Here is a 13,707-nt window from a genome sequence, read left to right as displayed (position 1 = left end):
CATAACATAAGACGAAGGCCCAGGCTCTGAGGGTCTTGACCATCCGGGGAACGGGAGAAGTCAGAGGGATCGGGGAACGCGATCGCCTGCAAACATCGAGCGCGTGTCCCCCTAAACCGATACGATCCCCCCCTTCCGCCATATCTGCCCCTCCCACTTACCGTGCAAATAGAACCACCCTCACAAAAAGGAACACATTCCCCCCCCATAACCTCCGAACCCGTTAAATAATCGCCACGAGCATGCGCAGGAACTGGTTTCCCTCCCGACGGGCTACCCCCAACACCCGCCCTAACCCTCCCACCCCTTAAAAATGCCCTATCTAAAAAAAACCAAAGGCTCTTTCTTTTCGCATGCCACCTCTGTGGGTCCCAAGACTCGTCATTGAGGCCGGCCCTTGGTAACAAGGCGGGCCGTTCCTGCGAGGCGGGGGCACCTCGCAGTTGCAAGAGTTCATAAGAAGAATAGCGCATAACAATAGAAGATCATATCGGCGAAAAGGATGGTCCATCTCCGAGTGGCAAAGATGATGACAATTAGATGATAATTCCAAATGATGATAAGACTTGGATAAAAAGGCAAGGCCTAAAAAGATGACTCAAAGCAATAGTCCAGAATAGTCCAGAATTGTAGTAAAGAATGAGTCCTGAGAATGTACATTTCCAGTAGCTGTGGGATGACTTAACAACAAAAACAACAATTAGATTGTGAATTAAATCAAATCTATGCTAAAGAAATGTTAAAGCTATTCTTCTGAGTTGGACTGTTGTATTCTTCATCCATAGGGATGATTAGAGAAGAGTCTGAGCTACGGTCATAAAATTGTGTTCCCAACTGGATTTAGAGGGAATTTCAGCCAGTTTGGTGTTTGTTTGTTTGTTTGTTTGTTTTTGCAGTGATCAGATAATGCCCTGATATATTTTGCCAACATTCCCTAGGAACATCTGTTCTTGAAAAAGACCAGGCTTGACAGGAGCTGAATTGTCTTTAATAGCTGAATGTCAGGAAGAATGTCAATAGTGCAGATTTCAAAGGATTACTATCATGAGCTATATTACTTCCTTGCAGCCAGAATCTATCATCTTGCCTCTCTGTCAACTTAGTTATCTGTGAATTCCTTCCAGCTGTACTTGGCTTTTAACCCAGCATTTGATACAACTGGTGAAACTAGAAAGAGATGGGACTTTTGCAGATTTCCTCCTGAGGCTCCTCCCACTACCGTTGTAGAGATTTTTCAAACCTCCTTAGCCTTGTTTCAGAAGGAATAAAAAGCTGCTGAGAGAACCCCATATCCCTTTCTAGAGAAAGGAGCATTCTTAATAGCCTGTGTTCAGTGTCCATCAAAAAGAATATAGTTAGGATCCAAATTATGCATTCTGTAAAGTGTCCCAGCTTCTGCCAACCTAGCAGTTAGAAAGCACATAAAAAATGCAAGTAGAAAAATAGGGGCCACCTTTGGTGGGAAGGTAACAGCGTTCCCTGCGCTTTTGCCATTTAATCATGCCGGCCACATGACCACAGGGCCGTCTTTGGACAGCGCTGGCTCTTTGAGTTTGAAATGGAAATGAGCACTGCCCCCCTAGAGTCGGGAATGACTAGCACATATGTGCGAGGAGAACCTTTATCTTTACCTTTTAAAGTGCTAACAACCTGTTGGAACAACCATAGTAGCAATTCAATACAGATAGTCCTCAACTTACAACCATTTGTTTGGAAATTGTTTGAAGTTACAACGGCACTGAAAAAAGTACTTATGACTGCTTTTCACACTTAGGATTTCTGCAGCCTCTCCCATGGTCATGTGATCAAAATTCAGATGTTTGGCAACTGGCATGTATTAATGCTGATTGCAAAGTCCCAGGTTTATATGTTCATCTTTTGTGACCTTCTGACAAGTGAAATCTATGATAGAGACAGATTCACTTAATAACTGTAGCAAGAAATATAGTAAAATGGAAGCAAAACTCACTTAACAACTGTTTGCTTAGCAACAGAATTTTTTTTGAAAATTTTTTATTTATTTTTAAACATAAAAGAAAGAAAACTCATCAAATCAATTTCATTACAACGTGCTGCATGGGGGCTAACATATCTTCCTGTGCATTCACAAAATGAACATCTCTTTCATACATATATCTTATACTTATCTTTTCTAACATATCTTTCCATCTAACCAATTATATAATAAATCCCAAATTTTATAGTACTGCTTATCTTCTTGCTCTCTAATTTCAAATGTTAACTTACCCATCTCTGCAAATTCCAACATTTTTCTAATTATTTCATCTTGCGAAGGTAATTTTTCATTTTTCCAATTTTTTGTAAATACAATCTTAACTGCTGTAGCAACAGAAATTTTGAGCTCAATCGTGGTCGTACATCAAGGACTGTTTGCATAAACAATTGCAACAGATGCTATTGCTATTAATACTGATGCTAATATTACTATTCTGTCTTCGCTAATGTACTTTAAAAACTGAAATGGCTTTTTTCATCTCCAAATTGCATAGTGGTGCAGTGGTTAGAATGCTGTATTCCATGCTAATTCTGCTGACTGCTATCAGTTCGATTCTCTCCGGCTCAGCCTTCCATACTTCCAAGGTCAGTAAAATGACGATCCAGATTGTTGGGAGAAACATGCTGACTCTGTAAAACTACTTAGAGAGGGCTGTAAAGCACTATGAAGCGGTATATAAGTCTAAACACTATCGCTATTGCTAAATTGAGAATTTTTGTCTGCAGGAAATGAGAGAGCAATATGAACTCTCAAGGCTTTTGTAGTATTTGATCGAGAATACTGTACTTCTGTGGCAGTAGGCTGAAGATTAATATGTAGATTCCACCTAATTATATTGATATCTGAAAGGATGAATTGAACTGTATGCTTTAAATTTAAAATAGAATATGGGTCAGAATGGAGATTGATGGCAAAATTACAACTGCTTGGAATCACTCCTATTTTCCTCTTTTAATGCATGATAAAAAAGGTCTTACAAATTGTTGGCTGAGCACACTACAGAGCTTCAAATATATGTATTATTAAAGCAGCAATAATCAGTTTATATAAATAATCCAAGACAGTGCCACAAACCAGTAAGTTATCCAAGTCAGAATATTCGGTTAATGTGTTCTTACTTTGGAAGAAGATCAGCCACTACTTTATTTGAAACTCAGGGGAAGTTTACATGTTTTTAGTAGCACCATCTAAATTCCATGAAAATAGGCCTGTGAGGAGGAAAAAAAGTGAAAAACCACATTATGGAAGGAAAAAAGGGAAAAATCTGTTTTAACATTTATGGACTTGCTTCAAAATGCATCGACTATCTGTAACTATCTGCTGGCTAGGGAATACTCAGAATTGAAGTCCACATGCCTTCACATTGCCAAGGTTCAGAAACATTGCTATAAAGTGCATTAGGCTGAGAAATTGTGAATGACCCAAAGTCATTCAGTTTGTTTCAGGTCAAGTTTAGCTCTATCCAGTCCAGTGGTGAAATTCAGTTTTTTTACTACTGGTTCCATGGGCGTGGCTTGGCGGGTGTGGTGTGGTGTGACTTGGTGGGCGTGGTTTGACAGGCTTGGCAGAGGAAGGATACTGCAAAATCTCCATACCCTCTCCACTCCTGGGGGAAGGATATTGTAAAATATCCATTCCCACCCCACTCTGGGGCCAGCCAGAGGTGGTATTTGCCGGGTTTTCCGAACTACTTAAAATTTCTGCTACCAGTTTTCCAGAACCCTGTCATAGCTGAATAGCACCCCCTGATGCAGTCCTATTTTCTCTCTTCATATACAGCAGGACATTTGAAAGCACAGCCAGGGTTCACCTGACTGCCATGGAAAAAATTTTTGCCTAACTAAGGGATAAATTGTTTTTGTTTCTTTTAACCAGGCCTTGGCCTATTTATTATTTTAAGTGATTGTTTTATTGTATTGTATTTTCATTTTGTTTATTATCCAGAGTTCTCTTTCAGTAAATGGGCAGCTGTATAAATTTGTTTTGTAAATAAACAAATTTATTTCACACAATTCACTGTGGATGTACCTTTCTTCAATGCTGGCAACAGAATAGCATTGTCCCTTTACTTGAGTATATACATACAACTCACTGTTCACTATCTCTCCATTTCTTTCCTTATTCCCAATATCTGCTGTAAGAATATCTGCATTCTAATGGAAGACAGGATATACTGAATACACTGAATATTAAGGTAAAAGGTTTTAGACATTGCAATTCCTTTCATATTATACCGCTGTTTAGAAGATCTTTTCAGCATGCTCCATCTGTAAAATGGGGAAAACTTTCACCGACTCTCTATCAAGAGCCAATTTTCTAAACATTTATTCCAAACATAACAGTTCATAGCTTCATAATAGCTTCAAGTGTTCAAATATTCCTGGAGTAATCAACAGATCTCTTGGAAGCACTTACTGGAATACAGGGGAGTTGTTAATAATAATAACGATGAAGATGAAGTCTGTCTTGAACCCAAGAAGGATTTTAATAGCATAATTGTAATTGGTAGAACAAGTACATTTCCGTAATATATTCCATAACATACTTTTAGGCCAGGATGACTTAGATGTCTACTGTGTGTGACCTGTTCAGAATAAACCTCTGTTTTGAGATTATATCCCTTTCCCCCTCCCCAAAAGTAATAAACCAATTTAAACAAGTCAATGCTAAGTTTGCTATACATCCTTCATAATTATTTAAACATTTTCAGTTACTATAAACTAATATCTGAACTAGACAGGGTGATCTAGCAGCTGATTTAATTTTTTTCTAAATTAACACCATGTTCCTTGAAAAATTAATCAAAAAGACAATTCATCAAAAGTATGAAAAAATGCACTTATAATCATGCAGAAACCTTAGGAGGTTCTATAAATATATTCAGTTAGCTTATTAACTATGACTTAGTTTAGATCAGATTTTAGTAACCTGAGATGCCAGAATCACATGCAGCTCTCAAGTAACTTTTTGTGACTTAGTCTAGTAATTCTGGCTGAAAACTGAGAGCGCAATTTTCTTGGCATTTTGAAATGGGAATTGCAAGAAAACGGAACATCCAAATGCAGCAATTTCATAATTAAATATTGATAATAACAAAGAGAATTCTCAGCACTTCAAAAATAATGAATTACATCTTTGGCCAATTAAAGATTGCTCAATCCTCTGTGCATTTTAGCTAATGAATCAATAGCTCTGTTTATGAATTAGTATGTAAATAGTTCACTGATATGCTCAATTTATAACATTTATTAGGAATTTAAACAGTAAGTCTAAGGCAAAAAAGATAGACCTTTAGTTTTAAGTTGGGCATCAGAGGGACTGCCCATAGCAGGGGTCTCCAACCTTCTGGGAGTAGAAGTCCTCCAGGCTTAAAGTTGCCAAGGTTGAAGACTCCTAGCCCACAGGACTACTTTGGATTCAAATATAAAAACAAGCTTCTGATTGTGAGAAACATGTCTCTGTGACTGCTTAAAGCAGTTGCATCTTTTTTCTTCTTCTAGGATTGGAGCTACCTTCTATAGCTGCAGCTCAGTTTGGGGAACGATGTCTTTTATTTAAAGATTTATAGACTGAAATTATTTGCATGTCTGAGTGCATTCCAAAGGACCCTTTTGCCTTTGGAACTGAAGTGTAATAACATATATAGCATTGGTGGCACTATTTTTAATGCAATCATCATAAATATGTGTTTGAGTTCATAGTAGTCATTGTTAATTGGTTCCAGGAGCTGTGACAAGTACTAAAAATGATGAGTACCAAATAAACCATGTGACTTAACACACAATCTTTTGTTTCATCAGGAAAGGCTAGCAAGTCATGGGACAGCTGACACTGAGAAGTTCTAGTTTGCAAACAACAGACTATGAATGCCAGGACAAAATGTTTATGGCAAAATGTGTTGAGTACCAAATTTGACGAGTTTTAAAGCAATAAAGTAGCGAGATACGACTTTATTTGATAATTGACTTAAAAGCAATGCCTCCAATGTTATAAGTTGACAACAGATGGCAACTGATAGCTCTAACATGTTCTATAGCATCTGTTGTTTCATTTCAGCTGATAGGAAATTGCTGAAATGAAAAAGTTCTGACTATTGTTCATGAAATGGAAATTTGTACTGAGCAATGATCACATCTCTTCAAGCAATGAGCCATGGTTGAATTTTTGATTGCCAAAGGAGTCCCTCAAATTGAAATATTCTCCCCTAAATGCAGATTATGATAATGATTACAGTACGAGATGGCCAGGCTGAGCCCGAGGGAGGGGGCCAAAGAAGTCATCAGTCCCAAGTCCCTTCATGTCCACAGAGGAACTAAGTCCAGCCCACCTTGAATTCCATTGACTCTTATCTTCTGCCAATTTGCTTGGACCATTAGTAGTTCTTGTAGAGGGGATAAGCCAATGTGAGTACTGTGCGTTGCTAAGCAATAAATAAATAAATAAATAATGAAATGGAAAGAGCTGATTTGTGACAGCAACTGACAAGTTTCATGCGAGAAAGCTTGATGAGCTGATTGAGAACAATTGGCATATCGTTCAAAAGGAAATTGCTGACCAACCCAACTTTTAGCTATTGCATGACCATCTACATGGGAGGATCAAAATAAATAAAAATAAATAAATCAAGATGATAGTTGCAATTGCATGCTTGACGCTTTTTGTGATAATGTTGTCTGAAAGTACAAAGGAGATTTATTACACATTCATGACCCCACCTTGACATTTTGAGCCTCTCCCCCAGTACAAATGTCCCTGAGCTAGTGCAGGTGATGAAACACTGGCATAAGGTGATCAAATGCTTGGTTTGTGATTTCTGTGGTTTCCAGCAGTGACATTCAAGATATAAATATCATAAATAATGGGGGCGGGGGAGAGGGAACATAGTCCTAAAGAGCATATTTTTAATACCCTCAGGCTTTAAGCCTGATCTTTTAGCATGTCTGCAATCTATCTAAAATTATCTGAACCAGAATGAGATGTCTCAAAATTTAGAAGAGCACACATAATCTCAACCGCATTTGAAGAAAAAGAAAAACAAATCTGTGTATCATCTATATTCATCTTAGTCAACCAAGTTATCTCAGCATGTACATTTTCTTCATGTGCTTCACATAAAGAAAATGTTGTTTGTTGACTGTCAGTGTTTTTGTTCATTTACCCCAGAAGAAATGTTTGCATACAGATGGTCCTTGATTTACAACCACAATTGAACCCAGAATTTCTGTTGCTAAGTGAGGCAGTTGTTCAGTGGGTTTTGCCCCATTTTATAACCTTTCCTGCCATAGTTGTTAAATGCATCATCGCTGTTGTTAAATTAATACCATGGTTGTTAAGTGAATCTGGCTTCCCCATTGATTTTGCTTAATGGAAGATTGCAAAAGGTGATCACATGATCTTGGGACACTGCAATGGTCATAAATATGAGTCAGTTGCCAAGAGTTCAGATTTTGATTGGATGACCATGGGAATGCTGCAATAGTCACGAATGTGAAAAATGCCCATGTCACTTTTCCCACTACTGTTGTAACTTTGAACAGTCACCAAATACACTGTTGTAAGTTGAGGAGTATGTGTACTTTGTCCCAACAAATTGATTTAGCACTTAAAGCCCAGGGGAGAAAGAGCAGAACTTGGTGATTATATTGATGCAAGAGTATTAATACCATAGCATATCTCTCTGGAAATAAGATTCAAACTAGAGTAGAACCACTGATAAAGGAAGTTTCCTCACTATTCCAAACTGTTGGTCAAAGCTTGGTTGACTGAATAACTGTTTTCTGCAAAGCAAGTAAGATAGAATTTATAGCTAGAAGTATTCCTGAAAAAATGCCTGGCAATTCTGATCAGAAAGTGATAATGAACAAAATTTGACAACTGCAATGTAGCTTTATGATTGGTAGGAAGCATACAGAGCCAATTTTTGGTGGTTAGCGGGTCACTGAAAAGTGCATGGACGTGAGAAAATCTACTGTACATTTGATTATATATATATATGTGTGTGTTTTCTGAGGTTTTCGCGGGTGTTTGTATGTAGGTCTTTGGTTATTCGGGTTTTCTCCCGCGTAAAATTGGAAGTGTCTTGGCGACGTTTCGACGAAGTCTCATTCGTCATCTTCAGGTTTCAGCTTCGTGCTTCTGGGAGCAATGTGTGATTGCAGCTGTTTCTTCCTTTTTAACTGCTAGTGGGGGTTTGAACTGATTGGGTGGGAGCTTGGCTGTGCTCTGATTGGATGGGGGTTTTTTTGTGCTCTGATTGGCTGGGGGTGTGTCCTGTTTGGGTGGGGGCTTGGTTGTGCTCAGATTAGTCTGAGTTGCAGGGGGATTTGAGCTGGTGAGCTGCACTGCTGCTGTTTGGCTTCGTGGTCGTGGTCGTGCTACATCTTCGTAGTGGGTGTCAGTCTGCTGCATGTATGGATTGGAGGGGTTTGAAATGGCTAATGTTGCAGCTGCAGTCTGGCTTCTGGTCCTTGGTTGTGCTTCCTGATCAGTGTGGGTTTGGGTCTGCTTTCTGGGTGGATGTGTGGTGGTGACATCCTGTGTGGACCTCGTGAGTGTGGGTCTGGTGTCATTCCTCGTGTTAAGGACTCGTTTGTCAATAAGGGCGGGTTTCCAAATGGCTGGTAGGCGGGAGGTATCATCTCGTTTGTTCATGCTGTGTGGGCGTTTTTCTATCTCGATAGCTTCTCTGTTTATTCTGTTGTTTGTAATTCTGTTCTGTTCTGTTCTTTTGTAATTCTATGTAGAATTACTCCCTCTGTAAGATCCCATTACAGTACTTCACTTGTCTGATCGAAAATCTGGCTACTCCAGTCCTTTCCAGGCTTTTTCTTCAGGTACTCCTACAAGCTCACTGCAACCATATGCCAAGTTTTTCTTTTTCTAAGCAGAAATATAACCATGCATATTGTTGGAGTTTTGAATTCAGCAGGAACCATGGTTAGTGTCTGTGTGCCTGAATGTATTCAGTTTGCTGAAATAATACTGAAAAATTAATCAGCGAGTGTAGCCTCAAGAATAGAACAGTTAGGACAATTAACCAGTGGAATAGAACATGTTAGAACAATTAACCAGTGGAACAACTTGCCTCCAGAAGTTGTGAATGCTCCAACACTGGAAGTTTTTAAGAAGAGATTGGACAACAATTTTGTCTGAAATGGTATAGGGTTTCCTGCCTGAGCAGGGGATTGGACTAGAAGGTCCCTTCCAACTCTTCTGTTCTGTTCTGTTCTGTTCCATTCAATAATGCTCATAATATAGTTGTCTTTGATGCAGAAAATAGCCTTAGATATCAGGCCCAAGAACCATGAATGACACACGGAGTTACTTTTGAAAGTTTTTTATTGTTGTTTGCCTATTTTAACAGAAATCTTGCCAAACTAAAGAAACTATCTGCATAACTATTAGACGTATTATGTGAATTGTTCACATCTGCCCTCTTCCTGCCTATCAGAGATTCCAAACCCTGTTGTCTCTTTGTTTTCTGGGAAAGATCCCCTCCTGTGACCCTGAACTACATTCCACCACATCAGTACTGTTTTTCATTAATGCTAGCAGACGTTCATTATACTTGATGCAAAAAGTAAACTTATTTGGAAATATGGGGTCAGAAAAGCCTACCTGTGGCTAAACTACATCTTGAAGAGAGCCAGAGCAACAGAAAGTTCTCTTTATCTGTTAAAAGAGAAATTCATTTAACTAAAAGGCTAGGGGACAGATAAACAGAGAAAGAATGAAGATCCTTCTCTTTATCTAGAAATAGAAAGTGGTCAAAACAACTCACAGATGGAAAAAGATAATGAACTCTCCAACAGCTGTAAACATTGCAAACCAATGGCATGCAACAGACCCTTTATTACCCACTACATTTTTATCAGCATTTGCATCTCTTTTTTCTATCTCTTTTTCAATTTCTATATAATCGACTTCACAATTATTCTTTATGCATGTGACTATAAATGCATTAAACAATCAAGATAGCTTCATATCTCCTTGCTTAGTCCCTTCTGATTGCTGACCAATTAACCAGTTTCCATTCATTCTCATGACAGTTTTATTTCCATTGTATAATCACTTATAAATTTCAGCAACCAAACTGCAACTCCACATTTTGTATAAAACGTTCTGTAGTTCAAGCCTGTTCCCCTATTATATGTCTTTTCTCTTTCTTTCTACTATGTCTTCTCTTTTTTCTCATCATCCCCCCCCCCCCGGTTTTTCCTTGCTTGGAGGCAACAAATTATTTAATCAGAGGTATGAACTGATTATTTCTACATGATCATAAATTGCCCACTATTGACTCAGTTGTTTAATCTAACATTGATTGATTAAACATCACTAGAATCTGTATTATAAATCTTCTTTGCTTCAGAGATATCCCTGATAAATTCAACTTCCATTTGATTCCTTATAGGAATACGTGATATACCATTCTACATAATAGCAGAAGTGGCTAGTGATTTCTCAGCCACGGAAGCAAAATTGAAACGTTGCATAGTGTTATTTTGTGTCTTTATTCTGGTGGTAGTGGTGCTGTTCTCCTCGCATTTGAATGGGAGGGAGTTGTAAGGTTCCGTCTACCGATCTTTAACAAATATGGTTTAAGACTGCCTTAGCCCGAATCCATATTATTTTATCAGACAAGGATTTTGTTTCATTGCCAATTATGCCAATTATGTTTTATTGTTATATTTCACTGTAAAATAAGGTTTTCCTCTTGCCCAATTTCCAAAGCACATGACAGAATTATTGCAGAATTATGTTCTTTTCAGGCACCCTTATAACTTTTGATGATATTTGGGAAATTTCATCTTGAGAAAAAAGTTTCCCTTTCTCTTCCTCTAAAGTCTATATTAAGTTCTTTCTCCTCCTCCTCTTCCTCCTCCTCCTCCTCTACAAATCAATATGTAAAATTAACATCTCCCTTTCCAAAAGTATCCAGGTTTCCCCTCTTTTGTTTGGTTTGCTTTGTGTGGTGTGTTGAATGCTAACTTCCTCAGAAGTTAGAACTATTTAATCATAGCCTTGAGAGTAACAGCAGTTTCCCCTGTCAGAGCGGAAAGTGGGATGATAGAGATCTTCCACTATGATCATCTTTCACCCTTCCTTAGCTGTCTTGTGAGAAACTATAAATCTTTCCAGACTTCCCATTGTCATAAACTAAGACAACCTCATTCCCAGTTGGTCGTTATTGATATTCATTTCAGACATATCCATGTTGTGCATAATTGATTACAGATAGGAATTGTTTTCAGGAACTATCCATTTTGATATGATAGGAACAAATTAATCTTTTTCAGATTAAGATTTACTCAATGGACTAGTCCATAAAGGTTTATGTTAAAATGGTTAACACCAAATCCTTTAATAATTGTTCTTTTTTTTCCCTTGCTCTTTTCCTGTGTCTTCAGAAAAGGAAGCCTGAAAGCAAGTATCTCATCAACATCTGCCAGAGATTAGGGGGGGAAATGCCTTAGCTTCACAAGTTTGGATATTATCATTTCATATATGAATATATTTTATCTACATATAAGTGGAACATCAAACTTGTCTTGGTCTCATCTTGCAGATAGTTTTCAGTGTGCCTCTGATTTGACTTGCAAAAATACCCAATGAATTGTATTTCAGAAATCATGTCATCTCATTTGGATCATGTCATTGCTTTTAACTACCATATGTAGTTGGAACTGGCCATTCAGAGCAAAAAATCAGAGAACTCTTCATTTTAAAATATGGTTAAGCATTTAGTTCTCTAAAATTGTTGGGGGAAAATGTTTTATGTTCTTTTGTTCTGTGCTGTTTTTGGAGACATGCTGATTTTGGAAGATTTAATTTGTACCTGATTTTACTATTTGAGAAAATAACAAATTTCATTGAATCAGAGCTCCCTGTTTTAATTCATACTAAATCATAGTAGTGGTACTGATACTTCGCTGAATAGTAAAAAAAAGAACCCAAGATTATTTGCTAACAAAATTAAAATAAAACAACAACTTTGTAGTTGATTTAAGATGAAACTTTCAGTCACAGTAGATTCAGAATTATTCAGTAGCTTCAGTAGAGAATAGATTCAGAATTGAAATGGACCTTGGAGATCTTCTAGTACAATTACGTTCTCAAGGAGGCCCTATACCATTCCAAATAATGGCTGTCCAATCTCTTTTTCAAAAGCTCTAGTAATGGTGCACCCACAACTTCCGGAGGCAAGTCATTCCACTGATTAATTGTTCTCACTGACAGGAATTTTTCCTTAGTTCTAGGTTGGATCTCTCCTTGATAAGTTTCCATCTGTTGTCCTATCCTCAAGTGCTTTGGAAAATAGGTTGACCCCCATTTTTGTGAAATTTGAGATGTGTCTAATGTCAGAGAAATAACTGTTCCAATCTGTCATGAAGACTTCCTCACCAATCCCTGTCATGCTAGTCTTAATGTCCGGGTCTTCTTCTGAGTTAAGTCATTTCTGAGCTTTTAAGTTATTCATAATTTTAAAGGTTAAAACCAACCCTTTTAACTGAGCTCGTAAAACAATTGACAAGCAGCACAGAACTTTTAAACCAGTCATGATAAATTCTTGATGTCTAGCTGCCATATTCCAGAGTATCTGAAGCTTCGGGCAAGTTCATGGTTAGCACACATGAAGCACATGATACAGCAGACTGTTGGAGATATAATTAAGATATTCCTTTCTATCCTTTCTACTGACAGTTGAGAAGTGCTTGAAGAGAGTTAACATCAAACTGTTGTTGCAGTTAGGATGCCTAAGATAATGAATAGAAAGGGCTTTTAAAGTAGCATATAAATGCAAAATGTCATCACTGTCATTCAGAACAGTTAACCATGCAAGGTAATTATTGACTTTTGGAAGCTTTTTTTGGATACAGTTTAATAAATAAATAAATAAATATATCTAACCAGCAATCTTGTGAGCAAGTTTGTATTTGCCCCAGAATTGCTCCAGGACCATTTCATCAGAAAGGTGACTTTGAAAGGAAAAATGAAATCTCAATATAACATAAATATTATCTGGGTGCTATGATTAGGAACATTTAACACTGCAGTCACACCAACAACTGTGACAGCCATGCTATGACAGAGTAGGCAGAATTACTTGGGGATTTATGTCATCATTTGGACACTTGATCTACAACTAACTGCTTTGGCATTCATAAAGCACACATTGTATTATACCGGTGGACATACCTATCCAGATGAAAAGCACACAGTTTTCATATTAAAGAATAGTATTAATATTTTAGCAAAGGATTGTAGGACCTTTCTTTGTATTTTTATACATTGACTAAATAATGAAGGTATGAGATTACAGGTCATATCCAATTTTTAATGATGTTAAACTGCTCTGTGCTGGAAACAGTTATTATGCCAATCTGACAAGTTTACAAATGGTACTGTTATTAATGCATGCCTCTCTACCTATTTATGCATTGTTTGTGTATTAAGTCAGGAATTGGTAACCAAACAGTTCTTAAACTACATGTAATCCCTCAGCTGCATTTGTGTGGCCTTGCTTGCTTGTGGAAGAATTGCAATACATTTCCGTAATTAGTTGAAATGAGGAAAACTAAGATGCAATCTCTGCCAAATATTTTGCCTCATTTATCCCACCCTTGCACTTGAATTACCATTTGAGATGACTCTAACTCTTTGCTCCCATCTAGTGGTAAGCTGGAATTTTG

Source organism: Ahaetulla prasina, chromosome 2 (assembly GCF_028640845.1).
Source record: "Ahaetulla prasina isolate Xishuangbanna chromosome 2, ASM2864084v1, whole genome shotgun sequence".
Lineage (NCBI taxonomy): Eukaryota > Metazoa > Chordata > Lepidosauria > Squamata > Colubridae > Ahaetulla > Ahaetulla prasina.
Note: the sequence above shows the minus strand (reverse complement) of the source record.